This window comes from Camellia sinensis, chromosome 10 (genome assembly GCF_055761805.1).
Source record: "Camellia sinensis isolate YWXY chromosome 10, ASM5576180v1, whole genome shotgun sequence".
NCBI lineage: Eukaryota > Viridiplantae > Streptophyta > Magnoliopsida > Ericales > Theaceae > Camellia > Camellia sinensis.
The window spans coordinates 8,823,256-8,830,956 of record NC_138970.1 but is presented as its reverse complement, the minus strand read 5'-3'; positions in this window follow the sequence as shown (position 1 = coordinate 8,830,956).

The window sequence follows — 7,701 nt, the reverse complement described above, 5'->3', positions numbered from 1 at the left end:
AAAAGAATTAGATGATTTAATTTGTTTTGAAAAAAAATATATATATATATATATATATCCACTCTAATCAGTTACAAAACTACAATAATGTTTCATACATATCATTTTCAAGGGCCACACTATGACGTTCATTTCCATACGCTAACTAATTCAATTGGGGCTTTTGGTTATCCTGTCAAAGTGGGGAACTTTTCCAAATGGCCATTAAAGACTTTACACTCACTGTTATTTTTACTTACAATTTTTACAGACTTTTATTTTCTAATGAGAAATATCTTGAATAAAAAAATTAATAAAATATAAGTGAGACATATATAATAAGTGGTGTTTTGGTAAGTTGATAAATCCATTTCCGATGTACCTAAAAAAAGATAAGTTGGTAAAAAATTAACTTTTTAACTTTTTAGTGTTAAAAAAGTTGACTTTTTTGTGACTTTTTTATGTAAAAAAAATTAACTTTTTTGAACTTCTTTCCAAAGTGTCCCTAAGTAAGAAACTAATTGTAAATCATTTATACCTACTTAGCACTTCATTTATTTAATTTTATTTATTTCTAATTTTTTATTCATATGATATTTTTCACTTAAAAAAAATATTTTGTTGAGTCCAACGTTGCTCGGACCATGTTGGCCAGAACGTGAACGTCATATACATCAAGCTCATAGGTGAGAGAGAGAGAGAGCGCGCAATAGGTGGAGTAATATTACACCCTAAATAAATAAAAATAACAAGGAGAAAGAAAATGAACCAACTCATATACAATAAATATATGTACCTAAAATTCATACACAAAAATATATCTAAGAAAATAATGTGCAGTTAAAACTCAAGTTTTGTATAATAAAACCTATAAACATCTTGAATGAATTTGGATCATATATTAAATTTTATTTTTCTATATATATATTATATGTTTGTAGCATTTACTCATTCATGCATATACAAGGATTGATAGATATGAGATAAATAATAAATCGATATCTATGAGAAAGACAATTGAATCTCGCTTCTTCTTTTTTTTCTTTTTTTTTAATTGAACTTATTTGGTATAATTTATTACAAACTAAAAAATTGTTAATAAAAAAATAGAAATGAAAAATATCTTACGAAGGCTTGCTACCGAATTGAGCACCTTTGCACGCTATAGATAGGAAATATTTAGGTATTATTATTAGGTAGAATGTTATATTTAAACATCCAATAGAAACATTGGTTCTTAATCCCAAAATTCCCCTTTAGTTGATTGAATAGGAGTGTTTTTATTGTTTATTTGTTGTCAAATTGGAATTTCTTAAAAGATCCTCTATATTTCTAACAAGTGCTTTGGAGGAAAGCAAAAAATAAATAAAAATAAAAAACATTTACTTTTAGTATATTTTAAACCATTTCAAAACACTTTCTAAAATTTATATTCATTCATTTAACTTGTCATTTTGTAAGCTTTCAATACTAAAAGCACATTATAGAGCAAAAATAGATTGAAAGAGCCTTTTTCTTGAATGGTTATTGGGTGTTTTTGAAATACAGTTATGCAGTATTTTAAAGTGTTGTGATTGATAGATAATATTATAAGACTCATAATTTATGTCAAGTGATTAAAGAATATGAAAAAAATATAATATATAATAATTAATTTTAAAGTATAAATACATAACGCTCTAACAACATTGAATAGTATTTCTTTTCTTTCATTGCTTTTTCCAACCATTTTGCTCTTGTTTGACAGTTTTGTTGAAAGAGCACTAAATGAACATATCATGTGGTTTGTGATATTAAATGCATATTTTGTATGCCTCCCCCTTTAATGGTGGTGCCCAAGGAAGCATAATGTTCACAAACACTCACAACATTGTTTGGTTGAATCCAAATGGGTCCATTGAGGATACTTGGTCTTTAGACATTCTGTGTAGGTTTTATTCGCTTGTAATTTTTCTATAATTTACAATTTCCCCTATATATTAACTAGTGTAATTTGTACTATGCACGAGACTTTATAAATTAAAAAAAAAAAATCATTATAATTATCTTGAAATAATTTAATATTTTATCTTACGGTATACATAAAATTTATAAGTTAACTTTTATGTTTATAACTTCTTAAATTATAGTTTAAAAATTTTAAAAATATATATACATATATAAATATATTTAGTGTAATTTTGATAATTTGTATTAAAAAAAATTAAAACCTGATTAAATGAGATTAACTGAGTTATGACATACTTCTTCTTGAAGTGAGTGATATACAAATTTTAAAAAATATAATTTTATTGTTAAATATGAAGTGAAGTGATATTTAACAATAACTAATATGATGTTTCTATTATTAATCCAATAATTTAAGTTACATTTCTTTTGATTTCAATTTCATAACTAAAAATACAATATAAATATAATACATATACGGATTTCTAGTCTTTATGAATAAGAAGGTTTCAAAATATTTTCAAACTTTCATCGTTTTTTTAATTTTTTTTATCTAATTTGATTTTAAATTTGAATAAAAATTTTGATTTGATATGAATTACTTTAACTTTTTCTTTAAATTTTTTATCAATTTTTAAAAGAACTTTCATTCTTATTCCAATTTTTTTTCTTTTCACCAATTTTGATGGAAAAAACAATAATTTTCAATGTTTCATCTTTTAAAATTTTTATCAAATTATAATTTGATAAAAAAAATATATTAAGGGTTGAAAATTCTCTTAATTGGAATTATAGTGAAATAACATCTTGAAATAGTCAAAGTTTGAGTATGTGGTTGGTTAAAATGTATAATTTAATTAATTATCTTCTCATGTTTGTATGAAAATTGACCCTTATGACTATATCATTATAAGTTGGATTATGAAAAAAAAATTGGGATGTCAAATATTTTCCATTTGTAAATATCCTACATATTAAAAAATGAAAAAGAAAAAAAATATGTAGCTTTTTAATATGTGTTTGTCAATTTTGTTTTATGGTCATAAACAATTGATGTTTCAATTTAAAAAATAAAAAAATAAAAAAATAGATTGGATTTTTTAAATATAAAAGAAACCATCTAACTCTTTTATATACTATTAAGATAAACTATTTTAATCACATAAAAAAATAGAAATCATATTTAGAAATTATTCCCACATATTATGCTATTATATACAACTATAGTTGTAATAAATTAACTATAATATATATGAAAAGTTATATTAAGCTTTCATTTTTAATTAATTGAATTATAATTAACAAACTAACAAATAGCAGTAATGGTCTAATGGGATAGAAAAATGATAAAAATAAAGAATACAATGATATTTAAAAATTTTAAATTTACCTAGTTATACAAAAATCTAATGTTATAGTAAAATCTTGAATTGCCAATAAATTTTCATATTTTTTATAAAATAAAATGACAAATAAAAAATAAAAAATTTGATATCCATTTTTTTACTTCAATTTTATGGTCTTCACTGAAGAAAACAAAATCCAATCAAAATCCTTGACATGGAACGAATATAGATACTTCGATTGCAACCATAATCACAAATAATTCTTCTCTACCATGCAAACTTGTAAACAAACATATAAACCTCACTAAAATCGAAACCGAAACCAAAACCAAATCAATAGTAGAGAAAGAGAATCACACAGAAAATAAATAAAATTAAAAAATAAATCAATTTATAGAGTGGGAGAATGAATAAATCCAACAAATCATAACCAAAACCAAAACCAAAACTAAACCAATAGTAGAGAAAGAGAATCACACAGAAAATAAATAAAATTAAAAAATAAATCAATTTATAGAGCGGGAGAATGAGTAAATCCAACAAATCAAAACCAAAACTAAACCAACAGTAGAGAAAGAGAATCATACAGGAAAAAAATAAAATTAAAAAATAAATAAATTTATAGAGCGGGATTTTTTTAAAAAATAAAAATAAATCCAACAACTTAAACCTCACCTAACCTAATCCGTTAGCTCCTCTGCCAGTGCGCGTGAAGCTTAGGAGTTTGGATGACTAATCAGATTATTCTTTAAATAAGACTTGAACATTGATTTATTTGTCTCATTAAGTGATTTAGAATTTTGACATATATACATTAGAAAAATAAATAATTATATTACTAAATTATAATTCAAATTTAGATATTGTTATATTAATTTTAGATCCATATCTAAATTCTTATCCGTTTTATTTTTGTGTGGTTTCTATTCTTTTTTTTTTCTTTCAATTTATTTAAGATGGAGTTGTGGGTTTTTATTTTTTATTTTTAAATTTAATTTATCCGTGGTTTCTATTTGTTTTTAATTATTATTATTTAGGTAATTTATGATGTGAGTTAGATATGTGATAGACATGTGAGTTTTATTGATTTAGAGTATAATAGTGGGAGATATTTTCAAATTAGATTTGTTTAGATAAACTTGTAAGATTTTTAAAATTTAAAATTAGATATTGAGATGTAAGAGAAAGATTTTAATTGAATAAATAAAAATCTAATTTATTAATTTTATCTGTTTGTATATCTGATTTTTAGATTTTTATTTTTATTTTTTATGTTATAATATAATACATAAGATATAGATAGATATCTACAACTTTTATGAAAAATACTATCTGATTTTTTTTTTTTTTGAAAGAGAGAAGAAAGGTAAGTTTTAATATTTTTTTTTTGAAATCGGGGAGAGAGATCAGGATGAAGAGTATTTTTGTTATTAAATAAATAAGTCAGTGAATAGTTTTTTTTAATCTATTTTATAAATTAAAAAATTAATAATTTTAAAAAATTGATTAATTTGTCATTTAAAATTTTGATAGATTTACATAAAAAAATAGATAATTATATTACTAAATCACAATTCAAATTTGGATGATGTTCTATCTTTTTGAGATTTATAGATAAATTCTTATGTTCTTTATTTTTGCGTGTAACCATAGTGTACGGAAGAAATTGAAAAGGGTGTTGCAGTAATTATGAGATAAATAAAAAAGGTTTGTGGGTTGGGAAATCAATAAATGCTGAGGGTTTTTTTTTTAAATAAAAAAATTAAAAAAAAATTAGGATTAACATATTGGAGCTCCCACAAAATTTGTAAATTAAAAATCCTATTTTTTCTTATATAATATATATAGATAGACATAGATAGGTGTTTTTAAAACATTTAAAATGATAGGTGTTTTTAAAACATAGATAGGTGTTTTTAAAACATTTATTAGCACATTTAAAATGATTGTAGATATATTTATAAAAATTGATAAATGAGAATAGGGACCCGAGATTTTAATATAGGAACGAATAAATGATGTTATAGTCTATACTTTCTTTTTAAAAATTTTGTTAATATATATATATATATATAGGCAAAAAAATAATATGAAAAGATTTATAAACAAATAGGTTTTCTTATATTTATGTTGAGTTACGATAGACAAAAATTGTAAGGTAATCTATCAATACTAATTATGAGAAACCAATTATTTTAATTATATTTTGGCCAAATTATTAAATTTTATACTTAGAAACACATATTTCATAGATATAGAGGTATGCACGGGTCACCGATTAAACATTTTTAAAACCAAGATAGAGTGAATCTGCATAATTTAAAAATAATCATACCTAATACTCATATAAAAAAAGGTTTTTTAAAATTGTGGGAGGATGATCGCCCCCTTTTCCCCTTCTCTAGATCCATCACTTAATGAGAAATAAATTACATCTTTTAATGCTTTATTAACCAATATTTTTAGAGTATTCATTAAAAAAATTATAGCCAATAGTGTAATACACGAGACTCTCGTTCATATAAGATGTAGGAAGGATAAGATGTATCAATAAAGAAACTATTTTTATATTTCGAACTCATAACGACTACATTAAAAAAGAACAATGTTATCACTATCTCAAAATCAACCCTCCAAAAATTACATATCTAAAAATAAATAAATAAAAAAAAAGAAAAAGAAAAACATCAACTTGCCCTCCATTAACATCTATAGTGTGTACCAATTCAAACCCTAATACTCTCCACCAAACACAATAACTGTTATAATTTACCATAATATATCATCACCTACCACCTCCACTCAACTCACCTACCACACACACTCACCTACTCCCCAATCCTCTCCTATATAATTAGTACCTCACCATCTGTAATTCATACCACAATCAATTGTAATATATCTACATCAATCAATAATACATACATAAATTACATAAATTCTTACATGGTATCAGAGCAAGGTTGAGAAGCTAATAATTCTGCTTCACCGGCGGGCGGCAGCCTCGCCTTGGCCGCCCGCCGGACCTCTACCCATACCTTCACTCCGCTGCTCTCTCTCTCTCTCAAAATTTCAAAACTTCAATTGATGAGTTCTACTCCGATGCTCAGATCCGAATTGACGACGTCGTCTCGTTCCGGCGACGGAGATGTTAGATCAGCGCCGTCAGGTTCCCTGCGATTCCGCCACTGTCGTCTTGCTTCCTCATCTCTCTCTCTCGTTTCCGACGCCGCCTCAACTCTTTATACTCATCTGTTGGTGGCTCCGCTAGATCTAAGAAGATCTGACCACCGTAGGCCCACACACATCCGTCGCAATCCTCGATCTAATGTTTGTCCTCCACAATGGACGACAACCCCATGCCATCTCTCGCTCTTCTTCGCGTCGCTCCGCCACTGTACACAGTCCTCATCACGTCGCTCCTCCAGCGATGCTGCCTTCCCTCCTGTACCACCAACCATCACCGCCGTGCTTCGCCTCTAAGGACCATCTTCAAGATTTCTGGATTTTTCCAAGGACCTTTATCAGAAAGAAGGCAACCTCCTTGATCAGCACAGGTACAGGTACCCCCCATGACATCTGGCAACTCACTGGCATCAATAATTTCAAGTAACTTGTTCTGGTACTTGTTTCCAAGAACGTGAATCTTGGAAGTTGTTTTGGAATCTAGAAAAGTCTTTACAGTACTCCACAGCAGTCTAAAACCAGGACCAGCATTGATGATAAACATTTGGTGAAGAGTTTTAGGGTAATTGTCACCATCCATCTTCTGGAGCCGCATTACAAGGTCACGTGCACCCTTGGTAAAATTTTTCAAACCCACCCCTCAACCAATCTCTCTCTCACCCACGGCACTCACAACCCACACTCACACACACACCCACGGGATTGACAGACACACACATGCACTTTCTGATGCAAAATTGTTTTTTTTATTTTTTTAATCACCCCACTTCCTCTCTCTTTGGTTCCTTTTTCTCTCCCCCAGAACCACTTTAATCATCTCCCTCATTTACCTTCCTTTATTCCCCCGTTCATCCATTTTTTTATTATTCTTCTTTTTATTTTTCTTATTATTCTTTGCACCCAAACCAACCAACAATAAATAAATAAAAATAAAAAATAAAAAAAAATAAAAATAAAAAAATACAGATTTGCACAACAACTTTGTTTTATTTATATTAAGGATCCACCCTGATCACCGTTCTCCACAAAAAAAAAACAAAAGATTTGCACAAAAACAAAAAAAAAAAAAAAAAAAAAAAAGAAGCAGAAGAAGCAGGAAGATCTGCACACAAACTTCTTTTATTCATGTCGGGGCTCCTCCCGTTCACCATTTTTACATCAAAAAAAAAAAAAAACAAACAAAAAAAAAAAAAAAAAAAAAAAAAAATTGCAAACAAAACAACCACACCCACAGTGGGATTTT